Source organism: Lissotriton vulgaris, chromosome 6 (genome assembly GCF_964263255.1).
Source record: "Lissotriton vulgaris chromosome 6, aLisVul1.2, whole genome shotgun sequence".
In the NCBI taxonomy this organism is placed as follows: domain Eukaryota; kingdom Metazoa; phylum Chordata; class Amphibia; order Caudata; family Salamandridae; genus Lissotriton; species Lissotriton vulgaris.
Window position 1 is genome coordinate 1,896,782,334 of NC_141694.1, and position 18,989 is coordinate 1,896,801,322.

Below are 18,989 nucleotides of genomic sequence, written 5' to 3' on the forward strand. Positions count from 1 at the left end.
AGTTATGAATGCTTTGCCACACTGTGCACATTGATCTGGTTTCTCCCCAGTGTGGATTTTCTGATGTTGTTTTAGCTTTCCATTTGCTATGAATGCTTTGATGAATTCTGAACATTCATACAGTTTCTCCCCAGTGTGGATTTTCTCATGTTGTGTTAGCTGTACTTTTGCTATAAATGCCTTGTCACATTCAGTGCAGCCATATGGTCTCTCCCCACTGTGGATTTGTTGATGCTTCCTTAGATACCTCTTCCTTCCAAACACTTTATTACATTCTGTACATTTATATGGTTTCTCCTCTCCGTGGATACTCTGATGCTGCATTAGGTCTTTCATTGTAAAAAAAAACGTTTCCACAGTCATTCCATCAAATAGGGTTTTTCTCCAGTATGAAGGTTCTGATGTCGCCCTTGCTCTTTCTCCCCCTAATAAATGTGTTGTGATCGTCTACATATTCACACGGTTTCTCTTATTTGTTTTCTTTCCTATAGTAGGTTAGTTTTTCCTTCGTAATGAGCATTTCATCAGACTTGCTTCAGTTTATTCAGTGTGTTATGTCTTCTTTGTATATCAGCTGATCCCTAAGTGCCAAGTGCAGACCTCATTGGACAGTATGGTTTTTCAGCTGTAGAAAAAGACTTTGACACAGTATTAGCCTTCATTGGAAGTGATCTCAAGGTATACTGTTTTTACATCACTTCCTAAACAAGTAATGTTTACTGCCTTCACCTTTTTCGATTATTATTGCATTTGTTTCACCTATAAGAAAAAGATTTAAAAATAAAAACACACTGGATAAGTCCATCACGAAAATCTATTGGAATGTAATTGTTCATAAAGACAAATGAGCTGAATACATTCTAGATTACACTTTCAAAGTGAAGATGCAGTAGGCAGAGTAAGGGCATACGATCCTTCAATGATCCCCTTCTAACGAGGAGCGCGTGCTAAAATAGCAACCAAGAAACCAGAGAAGGTCCCTTGTTCATTGAGTGAGACCCTCTCCCTACGACACGCTACAATGTTAAATACATAGCAACACAATGCCTCCTTTCTTATCCATGGAATGCTTCCTATTCACACACAGGTTTAACAAAAATGGAGCCTTTTCCAGTGAATGGACCATGCAAGACAGAGCATCACAATAACGGCAGGAAACATAAGCAGTAGCTGCAAGGGAGTCCTTTATACTATCAGAGAGTCTGGAATAGGTTGAACAGGTAATCAGAGCATCTTCGACATAGTGTAACTCCAGAGATCCGAGACTCTGACCATATCTAGTCAAGGAACAGGCGGATTAGAACCATTTTACGTCAATGTAATAGAAAGAGGCCCTGTAACTCCAAGAGACAGGGTTCCATGTAAGACTTAATCGTCACAAATAAATTATTTTGGAAAACTAGATTCTATTACCTCTATCGTTCATCACCTCTTACACCATCACACACTCATATACACCAGTCATCAAGTGTACAACCAAAACATTCCTTGATGATCAAGTTTAATATCGAACAATATATATATATATTTTTCTCACAAAGTTCAAGTATAATCAATCTAAAACCAGATAAAATAATAATTTGTCGACCACATATAAGACACACATTTGTCATAAAAAATGTTAATTTGCATGAATCAATTAGAGTAATTGCACTGTCTGAGGGTTTTCTTAACGTGAAACTTTGTCCCTCAAATTTAACAAAACTAGGCGTTGCCGGGTTTCGGTGGATAAAACAGGATAAGACCATCTTCTTCAGGACAACAAGAATATATCCCTCCTACCGACTAATACAGTATTTGCCTGCATAGAGAACATAGGACATATATCAGATAAAACCACATTAGCTTAAATCTTAAACAATCTATGGAAAAAGAAAATACACTTTTCAGATGACTTAAAACAGGGGTCTGGTAGACCATCTTATTCTACCAAACAAAAAACTGTTCAAAGCCAGAGGGTCCTCAGGAAATTTTTAAGCCAACACAGGATTTAATCCCCAACACTTAATCACTAAACAGTATGAAATCCTTGGGTCTATTACAAAAATCGAAGAGTGTGGCGAACCACTACTAGATAGTTTGTGAACAAAAAGATAAATAATACAGAACCAATGACTATGTGCCACAGAACTAACTGTGGGCACTTTCCTTTTCAGGACGAAATCCCTCACTCACCAGAGGTGACATGCTTCATCATATGGGATTCTCCTCCCAGAGTAAAAACCTAGTTCCTCTGGGGGCTACAACCCCTTCTCTGACAGGGAGGAGCTCAGGGATGTTTTCAATAGCTGGTAGGATACTCTAAATCCACATATGAAGAGACAGCTGTGTGAATGAGGGTGCAGCGCAAAGAAACAAAAAATGTGGGGATAGTGAAGTTAAAACTAGCTAAAGAGGGTAAAGATTCTACTTTATTTAGATACATCCCTTGCCAGGATAAAAAAAACAGTGCACCAGCGGTATGGGTAAAATTCTTTATTGTGTAGTTAATAAAAACCATTACAATATGAGATGCAACATTGATTTAAGATAGATCGGAGAAAGCACTTTCTTATAGAACAATAAAACGAATTTTTTTTAAAAGATAAACATAATATTGGTACTGGTATAAAAAAATTGTAAGTGCTAATTCAGATTTCTATATAGTACAGGTTAAAAAGTTCAGAAAGATCAAATTTGTAGTAGGTCTTGACACAATTTCAGTTTTTTTTCAAAATTGATAACATATTTAATTGTTCGACAGATAAATTGAGGGTCCGCTGAGTCCAACACTTGGACTATGGCTGAACGACATGTGCGGATTCCCAGTTTATTGAATTTTGCCTTGAGCAGGTGCCGACGTTCACTGTCTAGTTGCGGGCAAATGCAGATCAGATGAATGAGGTCTTGTACCGCAGCGCCACATAAGTTACACTCCTTTGAGCCTGGTGTCCTCCAGCCCGGTTGGTCAGCATTTGTTGGCAAATTACCCATTCGTAGGGTTAGATATTTGGATTTCAAATGTGAGGAAAAGGCTAGCCCTAGATAGGGTGCCGGGGCCAGCTTCTTGTATGATTGGATTATCATCCAGGAGTGTGAGCGTTGTCTCAGGATTGTTTTATCATCAATCAACGAGTGCCAATTAGCTGCCTTTTTTGCAGCCTGTTTGAATGAGGACACTGGTAACTTCTTTTGCCACAATGACGCGAGCGCTGTGATTTCTAGGGAGGATTTTAAATACTTTGCGTACTGGGAGTTTGGGTTGCTTTGCATGGCTTCCCAGATAGCAAGATTAATTTGTGTCTCACGGTTCAGCCACACATTGTACCAGAATCTAACTGTGTCGTATTTTTTTTGCAGTGCTTGACACTTCAATCCAAATTCAAGCCGAACCTGGGCGGGTGAGGCATCGCATGGCAATCTAAATATGCGTTTATACACCCTTGTTTGAATTTTGTCCAAGAGCAACGCGCTCTTTCCACAATGTACCACACTGCCATAAGCTATTGTTGGAAGTAGCTTGGCTTTGATGACTGTTAAGAGGGGGGTGAACAGAGGGCCCTTAAGCGACTTAGATAAACTGCTGAATGCATGGAGCAGCCCTGTTCCTTTCTTCTCAATGTCATTGAAGTGCGCGGAGAAGGTAAACCGTCTATCCAAGTATATTCCCAAGTACTTATAATTGTCCACTACTTCCAGTTTGTTGTTGTCAATTGTATAATTCAGTACTTTTGTACGACGGTGAGTTATAATCATGACCTTTGTTTTCGTGGTGTTTATTTGCAGAAGGTTCTGTTTAGTGTATTCAGCCAGTTCGTTTATGAGACGTTGCAGTCCTGTTTTCGTCTGACTAAGGAGAACCACGTCATCAGCGTAGGAGAGGTGCGTGAGGGGCATTACTCCTAGGCGTGGGGGGTGTGCATTAATCCCATCAAGCCTTGGTGTCAAGTCGGCCATGAATAAGTTAAACAGATGGGGGGCCAAGACACAGCCTTGCTTTAGACCTTCATAGGTGCCGATCTTCCTCGTGAGCCGGTTGCCGTTATCAATCTTTACCTGCATCCAGGTGTTGGTATAAAGGTCCATTATTGGGTTTAAGATCGCGTCCGGCAGGCCCTGCTGCTTCAATTTTGCCCAGAGTAATTGTCGGCTGACACGGTCAAAAGCCGCCTTAAAATCCACAAAGCATAAATGTAGTACTTGGTGATTTTGAAGGGTTTTTTCGGCAATCAGGCTTATCGCTACGGCGTTTGCCATGGTACCTATGCCACGGCGGAACCCTGACTGGTTTACAGGTATTTTGTTGTTGTTGTCAGATCATTTTGTTAGGTCAGCTAATACCAATGAGGCATAATACTTTGCCTCGGCGTCAATGAGCGCTATCAGGCGGTAATTTACAGGATTTTTTCGGTCACCACCTTTGTAGATTGGGTTGATGATTGCCCCTCGCCAGCTTTCCGGAATCCGACCACCAATGTATATTATCCGAAACAATTTGTAAAAGTTGCTGGCCCAGAAATGAGGATCCTCTTTGTAAATTGCCTGAGGAACGCCGTTCGGTCCTGGTGCACTACCTTTCCTGCTTTTCTTTATTATTTGTAGTATGTCTGCTTCCTCATATGGTTCTGGATCTTGCTGATTGATGTTAATAAAATCAGGCGCTGTTGTATCTGCATTGGATCTTTTAAATGCTGAAATTTCTGTTAGCGGAGGAGATTTCATAGGATTTATTGAGAAGGTATCAACTAGATGCTGTGTCCATGCCTTTTCAGTAATGCAGGTCATGCATATAGGGCTAGATGATCTGTTAAGTGTATTTACTTGCATCCAGAACGCTCTGGAATCAGATTTTTTTGCATTATGTATTATTTTTGTCCAAAAATCAGTGACCTCGTGTTTTTTTTCGATCCAAATTTGTTTCTTATAAAGTTTCTTTATGAAACGTACGTCCTGCCATACCATGGATTGTGAACTATGACCTTGTGCTCTCCTCACGGACTGTCGCAAGCGCCTTCTTAAAGAGCGTGTTACCTGGCTGAAATGGCTAACGTTCTTTGCCTTATGCCTTGTATTGACATGGAGTTTGGTCTTTGGTAATTTATCCACAAAGGCAACCCACGTTTCCATGGCTAGATCATTTTCTAGGGTAAGCTCATGCAGTAAATTCTTTGCATCTTGAGCTATTTGCGGGAGTGTGGCACTTGTCCACTTTAAGCGTTTCAAGTTGATCGTTGAAGTATCCCCTGCTAATTTTGGTGCGTTTAGGTGTTTTGAAGGTGTTAGTTTAATTTCGATATGCTGGGCCAAATGATCACTATCTGGAAAGCATATAATTTGGAACTTTTTGATTAATCCCAAGATTGGAAGGAAGACAACAGTATAATCCAAAATTGTGGTTGAGCTAGGACCGATGTGAGTGCTGTTGGGGGGGTCTGTCTGGCTTATTCTCCCATTTAACACTCGTAGTCCTTGCTGTTCTAGCTCCCACAACAACTGACGTCCCATTTTATCCAATTTCTTCGCGTGTGGGATTTCCTGTGTTTCGACAGCCCAGAGTTCATTAGCTGTAATGATATTTTCTTCATCCTCATGCGGATGAAAGAGATTGGCATTGAAATCGCCTGTGAGTATTATTTCCCAAGTTGGCTCTTCTAGGCGGAATTTTCTTATTACATCACTGAGTTTCTTGAATAACTCTTGTTTAACCTTAGATTTTGGGTGGGCATAGATATTAATCAGAATAACAGTTCCGATACCGACCAGGGATCCCATTTCTAGTTTAATTATTTGCATATCTGTGGTGGATGCTGGTATCTGGGAGGACTCGATGTTTAGTGCTGTGGAAATATAGACCGAAAGACCCCCCTTTGCTCGCCCATAGTTTTGGGTTCGAGTGGCACTAACATGGAAACCTATCCTGCCCGGGACATCAACTATAGATGTTAGCCATGTTTCCTGTAGTGCAATGATGTCATAGGTATCCCAGGAGTCCGTTTTATTTTTGTCACTTATGATGTTTTTTGCTCCCGCGATATTCCAGGATAGAATTTTTACAGGGTTTTGATCTAAATGGGCGCCCTGAGTGTTATTTCAGGCCTCTCGTGTTCCATGATGTGATCGGTATTGAACTTCAGGCTTCCGATTTTCTGCACCCCTGGCACCTTGCAATACCGAGTATGTGATTCTTTTTGCCACTAGACTATTTGCTCCTGTGCGGTGTTTCATCAAGAGAGGGGACGGGTAACCTGGTGTTACCTCTGCTTTCAGAGTGATTCCCCACTCATCAAATTTAGTGATTTCATTGAGTAATTTCGTGGCAGTTTCACTATTCCTCCAGGTTGTTAAAGTGCCGTCCTGCATTGAGTAGTTGTCTGAGTTAACAAATTCTATTGATAATAAGTCATCAGATGTTAGATGGCTGAGGCTCGGAATTACAGATGTCAAGTGTAGGATGTTTCCTCTATTTAGGTAGTCTTGTGGGCCTTGTGGTTTATAATTTGGAATGAAGAGGATCCTTCCATTTATGTTCGTTTTTTTCCTTGCGTTAGCACATTTGACCCATATCTCGATGTGTTGTTTCTTTCATTAACCTTAGCTTTGTTGGGTGAATTATTCGTATTGTGCTTGTTATCCTCCCTCCCTGTGTATATGGGGGGGTCGATTACCTGTGTAGATGAGTTTGGTGCTTTTTTTACCGGGCAATACGACCCATGGATTAATGCATGCTCATTGATGGTAGTTGCTTGCAGTGATCCTGTCCTTATTCCTGAATCCGGCCCACCATCTGTTTGGAATCTATCTAGGACTGTTGTTACTCTGAGTGGTTGATATTCTTGCAGACTTTTGTCAGCTATCACTTTGACTTGCCTCTGAGTTTTAACGTCCCTTCTGGAGGTTGTTGTTACAGGACTTAATGTTGTATGCAGGGTGAAGGATACTTTTTGTGTGTTTTTGTCAGCTTTAGCAATAGCTTCCCGTAGGTGTCCCTTCTTCACCATTGCACTTGAGGTCTGATCCTGGACTCTTATGATCTGTGCCTGGTCTGATTGAAATATCTGGACTAATGGTTTTGATTTTGTCCCACTGTTTTTGAGGTGACCCTTTGGACCCTGCGTGTTTCTGTTCAATTGAGTGGGTTCAGTGTCCACACTCTCTAGGCTCCAGTCTGCACGACTTTTTTCCATAGAGGGGGTCGAGAGTTCATCATCGTTGCATTCCTCTACGGACATTAGTGCATTTGTTGTCGGCACCTGAGGTCTTACATTACAATTGGGTACCAGTGCTGTTGGCTGTTGTACTTCGTTTCTTGGGATCTTGCTCATAGTATTTGACTTATATTCTCCCTTATCTGTTTTAGTTTCGAGGTTCGTTAGAGTTTTGGGAAAATTAAAAATTGGGTAATTAATCAAGGCCTGCTTATTGGCGGGTCTACTGTTCAATTGTTGGTTTCTGATTTTTCTTGCACTTTTTTTGTCTTTTAGTTAAAACTTGTTCCTGATTATTTGTGGCGTTTAACTTCTCTGCTTTTGTTTGTGTTTTTGCTGTCGGATGTTGGCAATTGTTGATCGGGTCCTGGGGTGTGTTCTGTTCTTCCGATGGTTCTCCAGAGTTTGTTTCTGATGCCTTACTCTGCTGAATGTTTGTATCTGCCACTTGTTGTAAAGTTTCTAATTCTATCAGGGCATTTTCACTCCTCACATCTGAATTAAGTGTGGCATGATTAGGTATGGTTTTATGCTGATCTCTTTCTTCCCATAAATGGTTGGAGCCCAGATTTGTACGTCTGCATTCCTGTAAGATACTTTTAAGGATTGTGGGAAGGTCCCTTAGTTTTTCAAGTATGGGACTACATGTACAAATTGGGGAAAGAACCCGTTGGGTATTATGATTCTTAAGGGATTCAAATGTGGTTGCCATGGCATCAAGCTTTTTATTGATATCAAAAATATACTCAGCGATTATACTCGTGAGATTGATTTGGATGTCGAGTTTATCCGACTGCATATTCAGCGTTTTAATTGATGTTTCTAATATTTTTCCTAGGGCTCCATGAAGTTTTATTATGGATTCCAGATTATGATTAGAGCCGAGATTTCCGGCTTGTTGGGTCTGATTATCCTGGTGATTGGGTGTATTCGCTAAGTGGTTGGGATGTTCCTCGACGTTTTCCTCTGCCATGGTGACTCGTTCTTCCGTGCCCACATTAGCCAGGGATGATACTTTGTCCATCAGAATTCGATGTTTAGAGCCTGACAATTCCCAAGCGCTCGATATTTCTATTATTGTTGCATCATGGGGGGCTACTTGGTTTGTTTTTTCCAGTTGGTCCAGGGGTAGGTATGCTTCCTCTTCCGACCCACTCGATATCTCAATTGGGTTTTCCTTTGTTGGATCTTGAAGCAGTTGGTAGCTTGCCTGGCAGCCAACCTGGGCTTTTACTTGCACATCATTGGCTGTAATTACAAGTTTGTTGATTGGTTTCATTTTTTCCAGATCGGATTCCCTAATGTTTTTGATTTGCTTGTCATTGACTTTGTTTGTGCATTGACCTTTTAGTGATTCCTTATTGTCAAGGAGAATTTGGGGTTCCGACCAGGAATTACACACCTCATCCTTTTTGGTGAAAACAAACTTTGTATAATTTAGACAGGACTCTTGTCTAGGTGTCGAGTGCTTGGTTGGTTGATCTTTATATGCCTCATCTAAATTACTGGTGTTAATACATCCCTGGTTGTTATGTATGGCCCCTAGTTGGTCTAATTTTGTGTCGCTAATTGTTAACGCTGGAGACATGTTTGTCCTTACTGAGCTCTTTTGGCTTATATGCATTATGCTATTTTCTAGGACATTTTCCATGGTGTTATCTGAGATCCTGTCAGTGGGGCCTTGCGGTGTGATGTATTTTGTTTTGGGTTGCGCCTGGCCGTGGCCACCATTTTCCGTGTGCACTTGAGCTTGTATTTGAATTGTGCGCTTGTTAATCTCCTGACCCGTTGGCCTGTATGCCTCAAGGGCTGATGCCGTACTCCTGCCTGGATCCTCTGTATCAATACCATTTGTTGTATTCATGATTGAATCAGGTACGGATGTGGATGTTACTGGCGACTGCATGCTTGGTTTACTTGGTGTCAACGGTTTTTGAAGTCCATTTGGGGTTGCTGGCATTGTGTAAATGGCTGTTACTGGGTCTTTCATAAACGCGAATTTGCTTGTAGGAGTTATTGAGCCAAATATCGAATAAATTGGTGGTATTAATGAGGTTGTGTGAAACTTAACTTCTTTGTTCTCAGAGTTGATGGTTACTGTTTTGTTTTTTGATTTCCGTTTCGTGGGTTGCTGTGGATTCCTTCTTATCCTCCCCGACCTCATTGCTACAAGGTTAACTGGCAATGCTTGCTCACCTTTTGGTAACGTACTACCTTTGAAAACCTTTCGCCAGATGACCAAGACTGAGGTTGACCGGGATGAAGTTCCTTATCTTTATTTATTTATTATTAAAAAAAAATATTTTTTTTTTGGGAAGATGGGAAGTTTGTGATTGCTTGGTGGACTGTTTTGTTTTTTGATTTCCGTTTCGTGGGTTGCTGTGGATTCCTTCTTATCCTCCCCGACCTCATTGCTACAAGGTTAACTGGCAATGCTTGCTCACCTTTTGGTAACGTACTACCTTTGAAAACCTTTCGCCAGATGACCAAGACTGAGGTTGACCGGGATGAAGTTCCTTATCTTTATTTATTTATTATTAAAAAAAATATTTTTTTGGGGGGAAGATGGGAAGTTTGTGATTGCTTGGTTGGCTTGACAAGTTTGGATTTGATTTGTGTTTGAGCAATGATAAGTGTTGGGCTACGTAGCAACTTGGTTAGTTGTTGTATTTAGCTGTTATTATTTTGTTACCGACCACCCTGCTCCTATACCTTCTACTCCTCCACTTTGCTACTCCACAGGATACCCAGTAGGAAAGACAGGCCCTCGCTTAAACTGCCTGTCTGTCTTGTCTGTCTTGTCTTTCTGTTCGTGCTGGTGCCCGGTAGGTGAGGAGATCATGGGGAGATTGTAACGGGTCGGTCAAATTGGGCAGTAGCTGTGGGCTATCGACAGGCTCCCACCGATCCGTGCTGCACTTACTACCCACTGACTCTTCCTCGCCTCCTCGTCCACGCCAACCCCCCCTTGCAACTCCTCACCGCCTTGAAGACCTGGTCCTTTGTCCGTTGCTTGCTGTTCCTGCTGCTGCCACTGTCAGGCGCCGTCGGCGGGTCCCCAAGCAAATCGAGCTCAGGGGTAATTTAGTGCAGCTTGAGTCCTCCGCCTTGCCTGGGCCGGCTAGGTAAAGACAGCGGCTCGGCACAACTCCTCAAGCCACAAGCAGTTCAAGCTCCTGGCCCCCAGTTCCTTGCACACGCGGCTCAGGCACCCAGCGTGTTTCCAGCTCCTCTATCTCCTGTGCTTAGTATTTGGGGACTGCTCGCGGTCTCGCCGTCTTAATCACGGCACCCCCTGGCTCCCCAGTCTCTCCTTGTACCCCCTCCCCTTCCCCACGCTCGGCTTGGCAAGCGCCTGCTGCACCGGTAGCGGTGTCGGGAGGGGGGGGTCTCTGTCCGGTCCGGGGCGGGTGGAGCCTTAGCGGTCGCGGGACAAGGTGGTGGTTGCTGTTTTTACTTTTTGCCGGCCACGGCCGCGGTACTCGCCACTCTCCGCAGCTGCTGCTGCTATACCGCCTTGATACCGCCTTGATCACGGGAAATGGCGGCTAACGGCTGGCGTCCGAGCTAGCGTCCGGGCAATGGCGATGTCGATGGCTAGCTTCTCTCACACCCTGCTCAGCCCGGCATGCCTCCGGCTCCTCCTCCTCCTACGGTTCCGCACTCAGCACGCTTTCAATCCAGGGGACAAGACCATAGTAGTGACCGATGCCAGCGGTATGGATTTAAACCGCAATGGTGCGATAGAAAGTAATGGTCAACATGTTTCAGCCATAAACCTATATGTAGGCGAGGCATCGTCAGGACGTATGATGCTGCTGCTTAGTGTGAGTGATACAACAAAAAAGGATACAAGGACAGAAACTGTTCTTAATCTGTCTGTTCCATAGGGAAGAGTTACCCACCCCTGCTGGGTAAGCAACCACACCTCTACCTGGAGACAGCTCAGGAAAGAAGCACCATTCTCTCCTTAGGTACGCTGGCACGAATTGAGCCTGTGACCGGAGGTGACCATCTTATTTTTCTGTTTCATAAATTGGTACCAGACAATGCATTTTTTTAGAAAGATTTTTATGAAAAAAACGTATCTTGTATGATAAGTTATCATAGTGGTCCCATCAAGACTACGTTATAGAGGCCAACACCAAACATCACTTCACTGCACTTTTACCCATTCATTTTATGATCCCAATAGGATCAACTCGCCTATTTTCCTCTGAGGTGAGACACGCTCAAATCTGTCAGAACTGTTCTTAAACATTTCGAGATGAACTCCTCTTCCTGATTAAAACAAAGATAAAAATAGGAATAGAGTTATGATGGGAACTAAAACCCATCAGGGCTATACTCATAATTCTGAATAGATAAAAACTATATTAACTATCTAGACATATCTATTATCCATACAGATCCATCTCTTGTAAAATATATTCACAACATGTAGCAGTAGATAAAATACTATTGAGGTACTCTCTACACTTCTTAAATAGCTCTTCCATAGATTAGATTCCTATATAAAACCAATATCGGAGTAACGGAACAAAGAGCCTATAAAAAATAGTTTTTCAAAGAAAAAATAGCTGGGTTGATGTTTACGATCTTTGTTTTACATAGGAACTTCCCTATGAAAGAGCTATTTATGAAGGGCAGAGAACACATCAATATATTTAAAAGAAACAGATCATTGCTGATATATCAGATTATGCCAGGTGATGTCCATTTGAATCTATTGTTTATGAAGTGATTCACTTTTTAGAATGCACGCAATAAAATGCATTTATAACTGCACATCTGCATGTAATTAAATTGAGGACTGCAGCTTTGTTTGTGAACCAATTTAGTCTCTATGTCTTGGTAGTATGTCTTTCTAGTTTGTTTTCAGCGCTGGTTTGTCATGCTTATATACATATTTACGTATTATATTACTAATTGAATTTGCGCTGTGCAGTCTATTTTGCCAATCCTATCTACCTACCTCTGCGTGTGTTGATATACCGGTCTACCTGCTCCTCCATATATGTATCTACCAGTCTATCAATCTATTTATCTACTGTCCCTCTGTCTTTGCAACTATACCAATCTTTTTGACTTCTATCTATCTTTGCAAATCTATCATTCTATCTATCATTGTACCTATCTTTTCAAGTGTATCTATCTCTATCTACAAAGTTATCTTTATCAATCCATCTATCCAGCCGTATCCGCTTGTGTAGGAGGCTGGCTCTCTATATGGTGTTCTAAAATGAAGACCACCTTGCAGAGAGTCCACAAATCCCCATGAGATATACAGAGGCAGCAAAAGATAATACGAATGCTCTATTTTGTGGTAATGTCGGCGAGCAGTTAGGCTTATCAGGAGGTCCTGCTAAGCATTTGTTGTTACACACAGTGGCAAGAAATGAGGCACACACAAGAATATACTCAAGACCAATGTGTAAAAATAACATAGATAGATTTTTATATCATTTTTAAGACCAAGTACACAGTCCTAAGGTAAGTACTTTCGGAGTTACAAAATATATCACTTTTGTGCGCAATTACGCACCATAGGAATCAATGAGGGAAAAACATGAAAAATGCATATAAAATAAGGCAATGCTTTCATGAAATTCACAGTCTTGTTTTAGGTTGATGTCAGGATCAGGTTCAAGGTTCCAGCAGGAGAAGTTCTAGAGCGACCAGGATCGGGCTGGAGCAGGGTCCTGAGGGTCTTGAAGATTAGTGTGCAAAGACGAAGGGGGCCACGTAAAAACACACGTGAAGGTGGACTTACAGGTAACTCTGGTGGGTCTGGGAACCAAGGAAGAAGGTCTTTTGGTCAGTGCTGGGGTTGAGTGCAGAGTAACCCTGGGCGGTGAACTCTTCTCTATTCACTGAATTTTTCGCACTCCGAGGAGCTCTGAAAATTCCTGAATAACTTCCCTGCAAGATTTCTCAACACGGGCGGTTGTGGGTGGGTGCTACCGCTCATATTGAGAAACCTTTAGTTTGTGTTGAAGAAGCGGCTGCTCTATTAGTACTTTTACTCGAGTGACAGAAATTAACAATGCAGTCAGTGCGAACGCCACAAGGTAACCTACTCTATTGCTCGCGGATCTCCGTGCAGTTTTGCAGGGATTTTTTGTCACTTCGCAGAACTCCACCTAGGCTTAGTGCAGGGAGATAAGGCAAACCGGGCATCATGTATCGTAGTGCCCTCACAGTCAGGAACTGGCAACATGGAGAGGCAATCTTGGGGCAGCTGGGACACTCATGAAGTGGGTCTCGGGTGTCTTGATGTCCCTTGACAGGTGCCTAGTTTGGGTGCTATGGGAGTCAGGAGTGGACTGATGTTCTCGGTTTTCATTGCTGGGAGTACCCCGGGTATTGGTAGGCCGTGGCTCCGGTAGGTCCCTGGGCCTCCATACGCATTGGAGTGGCAGATGTAACCCTCCGGAGTTGTACATTTTCTTGCTTGTGTGATGCATCGAGGTAGCCAATGAGCAGCAGTTGATTAACAAGTGTAACACACTGTGGGACACAAAGCCACAGCGTGGCGAATGTGCTGGAAAAGGAGAGAAAGACATCGGAACAGCCATATAACCTCACAGGGGTGGTTTCACTGTTTCTACAACTGAGCAACGCATGGACTGCAGAAGAGGGGTGGGATACATGGGAATGAACACTATATTTGCCATGATTCGCTGTTCATCTTGAACCTGGAAGAGGAACCTCTTCGTGGGTTGGAGGAGCAATAAGGAAGTATTTAACTGGCCCCCGACATCAAGGCGGGGCAGATTATTCTTGCTAGGATGTTCCTGGATGTGCTGCCGAAATTCGTTGAGTATCATTTCACAGTACTGTAAGGGTGCTTGCACCACCTTCAATTAGTGTTTGTGTTAGCAGCTCTGAGACTGAGGGGAACCTCATGCAGTGCTCTTGCTACCTGACTGGGTGTTTGGAGAGATGTTCTTTTTACCGGTGTGGTGACTACCTGTTGGACTTGGCCCTTTTGGCAGGTTCACCCCTGAACTTTTTGCCTTTTAATATGACCTGATGCTAGTAGTTTATGGCCTCTGCACACTTTAGCCATATGGCCCAGTGTAAAGTGTGTGCGCTCTATGAGTGCGTGTGGTGACACTGGCCTGCCCTCCCATAGGAATGCATGGGGGATATGTGTGTCCATGGTAACTCCTTATGTGAGAGGAGTGCAGGGTCGAGTTTGGTATGTGCGAAATCGTGAAAATAAATGCTGCGCAATGGTGTGCGCAGATTTATTGTGACAAGTGGAGAAGTGCCACTTTTAGAAGTTGGCATTTCTGTTTGCAGTGTATGCCTGCCTGATGTGAACTGCATGTCTGGCTTGTGATTGACAGGGGCTGGCTGGTGTGCTGGGCTGCAGGAGCCAGGAAGGTTTCTGCCCGGTGGTGAATAGGGAGATCTGAATGTAGATGGGAGGGAGTTGTACCTGGAATAGGGCTGTGCCTTCCCTCCACAATGCTGGCTCTGCTTCCTGTGGTGCATCAGATGTCCCTGACCTGTCCTGTGAATACAGAGGGGAGCTGAGCAAAACAAAGTGCTCCTGAACCGGTTGTATCTAGTTCTCCCCTTGCCCTGCAGTTGTAGACAAAGGAACATGTGATATAAATATAGGGGCTGTTTTCTTTTGGATCCTGACTGAGGGGAGCTTGCTGCTAGGGGGGCCCAGAAGGGACCGCCATGGGGGCTGCCTCACAGCTGGATGGCCCTGTGTGCTGACCCCTGGGCCATACATTGCCCTCTTGTTGCCCCAGGACTTCTTGGACATTTTTCTCTTCATTTTGATTTTGCCAAGGCTTGCTATAGCCTTCCAGCTCCTGAGGAGCGCTTTATTTTGCTTTTAAACTCAACCAGCTGAGGGAGAGCGTGGGCTTCACAGTGCAGAGCTGCCTCTCGCCTGGAGGGAATCCCCAGTGTAGGGATTCCCCGAAAATTGCCGGGACTTTGTGGGTGCCCACCCCGCTTATATCGCTATTTTTGCTGGCGGGTGCCTACCCGGCATTATTGTGAGCTTGTGGTCGCCCACCCCGCTCTTTGTGTTAAATTACGGAGGAAGCCTACCCCTCATTGTGCCCCGAGTCAAGAAAACTGCCGCCACTGTCCAGCCGCGGCCGCCCTGAAGTCAGGCAAGTCTGCCTGTGACGTGGGCGGGACCGCGGCAGGACCGGAAGCTGTGCAGCGTCGGTGCGGGGCTCCGTGAGCCGATGGGAGCCCCGGGGTGTACAGCACGAGGGAGAACGGGAGCCTACACCGTCTCCCGGATCAGGAGAGAGGAGCCCCGCGTCCCAGGATGAAGAGTAGATGTGGCCGATGCTGCCGATGGCCACGCAGGGCTCCGATGAGGAAAGGAAAGTCCCGCAAGTGCTGCAGACAGCCGCCAGAGACTCCCCAGCGAAGGAGGGAGGGCAGAGGCACCCGGTCAAAGCGGCTCTGTTTGTGCAGCGGGCCGCTCCAACGTGGCCATAGCTGTTTAAAGGGCCCCCGTGGGGGTCCCGAGGTCCTGTGGGCCCATGCCCTCCAGTTCCTTTGGGGGAGGCCAAAGATAGGCACACAGTGCCCATTTGGTGAGCGGGCTCGCAGTTGCGGGTCGCTCCGACAGAGGGGCATCCTTTGCTTTTAGAGCCCGTGTGGCCCTAGTGATGGACAGGATTCTTTCTGGAGCCAGTGCGCTCCATGGCGGCAGATTTATTTTCAGATCCAGATGGCTTCACCGCCCCGCAGTATTTGTTTTAGAGCCCAGATGGCTCCAACCAAAGGGACACATAATTGTTTACAGGGCCAGAGGGGCCCGGTTCCTATCCCCAGTGCTTGGGGACATGCTTCTTTCCAGAGCCAGATGGCTCCAACATTGGGCACAGTTATTTCAAGGGCCAGTAAGAGCCCATGCCTCATTTGATTATTTACAGCTGCCCAGCACTTAGTGCCAGCTGCTCCGTTTAGGCCCTCATGTGAGATTCACAGCTGCCCAGCAAATGGTGGGGAGCTGCTATGTTTAGGTTTGCGCAGTGGCGCACCCTTGATCTTCGCTGCCTAGGCAGCAGCCCTTACTTTGTGGTGAGAGTCCGGCGAGGGGTATTAGAGTATTCAGAAGGAAATGGCGCTCATCAGTTAGCAATTAGTATAGATATAGTGATTAGTAAGGAACGGTGCTACTAGAACAGGGGAAAACCCAAGAACCCCTGTACAGGAGAAGGGTAAAGAAACCCCCGCACAAATGTTTACAAACAAAAACTAGAGCACACGCAAGAAGTTCATGAAAAGGTCATCATGGGTGTCATGAGAAATAAGATCGTCCACTAAAGTTGGTATTCTTTCTTTTTTTGCTTTATGTGAAAAGATGGTTCTCCTGGCAATGGAGATTCAGAGTAAACAAAGCCAGCCGACACGTGTTTCGTCAATGTGGGATGTAACCCGTAACTCTTCAGGGCTGATAAGAAACTGTGGAGGGCGGAGTCAGGGGACCGGTGATACTTCCAACCCTATCCTAGTCGGGTAAGTATAGAAATACCATCTACGGGCGAAAGAGATAAGAGGAGCAAGATTGGCTATCCGAGACGGGCGGGTATGGCCGTCTAGGTTGTAGTCTCCACGGCGCAGATGCTGCTGCCCGAGCGGAGTGGTTGATGGATGTCTTTCTGTTAGCCGGATACGGAAAGCCCTTACTTTGTGGACATAAAGCATTTGAGCCCCCCTGTTTGAGATGGCCAGTTGGCCAGGGGATGGTTACATTTATAGGGTGCCAGGCCCTAATGTGATTTATGTGCTAATGTGATGTGGTGCTAGGAAATGTAAAGCATTTAGTATGTTTTACGGACCCTGTTTGATACCTCTAAATATGGTTTAAGATTATGAAGTTGTTTTGCATATCATGGTTTATGCTAATGAGATTAAATTTCACTCTGTGATTTACACCCCTAATGTGAGTTATACTTAGAAGGTTAGGGTCTAATGCATTTAGACTTGTATGATACTGTGCATAATGTAGTTTATGTCACAGACTGATGCTAAGTACAGTGATTACCAGTGTTTATTGGTTGTATGTTTATGATCTAGTTTTCTTTTACTAAGTTCACTTTGTGATGGTTCTGACATTGGTCCATGTGGCCCTGTCAGGTGTACATAATCCCTTGTAAATATTGCCCAGTGCCAGTTGGCACAGTGTACATTATGTGTTTACTATTCTAATGTGTTTTGAGAATACAAAGGCTAATATTGATATAACCTTGTGTGGAGTTCCTTTTGTAGTGTGCCTGGGATGTTGTTGCTGTTGTGTGCGTGCGCAAATGCTTTACACATGGCCTCCGGGATAAGCCTAACTGCTCGTGCCAAGCTACCAAGGGGGTGAGCAGGGGTTATCTTTGGTGTGTAACTCCCAAGCCCTGACTAGAGTGGTGGTCCCTGCCTGGCCTTGGCGCAAGCCATTGGTCCCATTACTAACACTACCGCTACCTAGTTGGGAGCTTTGTTGACAGTGCAATACAATGTGTAATTACTGCTCTGAAGGTCATTTTAGATCAGGCGCTATTGAGCAGCTACCAGCTACGTTGTTCTATTAATGTTCTGGCTTCACAGGAGAGAATAGGATTTCCTCGTTTCTTACAGAATTTTCAGAGTTATTGGAGACATTGTTCAGTACCCTGCATCCAGTGCATATGATCAACTACGAGACATTCATTTGAGTGCTTATTGTCAGACCACAAATACTTGGTGATTAAGGACTAAAAGGGGTATGAAGGAATCCCCATCATCTAATTATGTTCACAAACACGGCTCGAATGTTTAAGCAGTGTCCGATGTAATTATGACTGATTATGAACTAAAGCAAGGATATATTTTGACTCCCTTACTTTTTCCTTTTGTATAATTGATTAACCTAATCAATGTTGTTTAACAATTTTCCCTCAAATTGGAAAATGATATGTGTTATTCCTTTTTGTATCCCGATGACTTAATCTTATTGGATCTCACTCCAAAGAAATCTAAGTGTTTTATATGAATATACTTTGAAACATTACGTTGAGATGAATGTTCAGAAAAGTAATATCAGATTAGTTGACGTAAGTAAGGAAAAAAATATGTATTGCTGGAAATCGGGGAATGATATAATGAATAAGGAGAAATATCCCTGTTTCTGTAGAATTTTCTTCCAAAATCTAGATTCAAAATTTCATACTACATATTTAAGCTTGAAGGCTTTAGGCCGCAGAGACGCGACTCATTCATTATATAAAGATATTGGGAAAATGTACTTTAAGCACCTTATTTTGATACATATTGTTGGAGATCCGCAATGTCTCATTCCTGTGCTATGTCAACTCCTACGGTGGTCTTGGTTTCAAAGTGTGGGTCATAGATACAGGAAGTCCATGAGTGCCATACATATTGTTGTTTGATTGAGTGTTCTCGTGTCCCTCCTGAGGCGGAAGCCGGGAGGTTGTGCTGCTGTGTTTTTAACTTTAACTGAAAATGATATCACTGTAAAAACAGCGTTTTTTAAATCTACCTGCAAAATGCCTTATCTGCTTGATTTAAGATGCTTCCATTGCTGACTCCCTCCCCCTCCTCCCTGTTGCCCTGGGCCACTCCCAGCCGAGCATTGACGCTGTGGAGTTGGTCCCAGGTTCTGACGAGCGGCGGCGATATTGGGTGTGGCTTTAATCCCCCGCGCTCTAGTCGCGCATAAAAAGGAACGTCCTTGCATCCGCGCAGCAGACGCGGGCAGCAGACGCTCCGGAGTCGTGCCAGAGTCCTGCCTGTCTGCACCCGTCCGCGACAGGACGCGGCCAG

General features: G+C 44.1%; 1 protein-coding gene across 1 annotated transcript in view; it reads right to left on the minus strand.

Moving 5' to 3' along the window:
• Positions 1–324: 324 nt before the first annotated feature.
• Positions 325–18,989, minus strand: part of LOC147709820 (uncharacterized) — a 66,254-nt gene continuing 47,589 nt past the window's right edge. Inside the window, exon 3 of the transcript XR_015296734.1 lies at positions 325–759. The gene's annotated coding sequence lies outside the window, so the exon portion shown is untranslated. The remainder of the gene's footprint in view (positions 760–18,989) is intronic.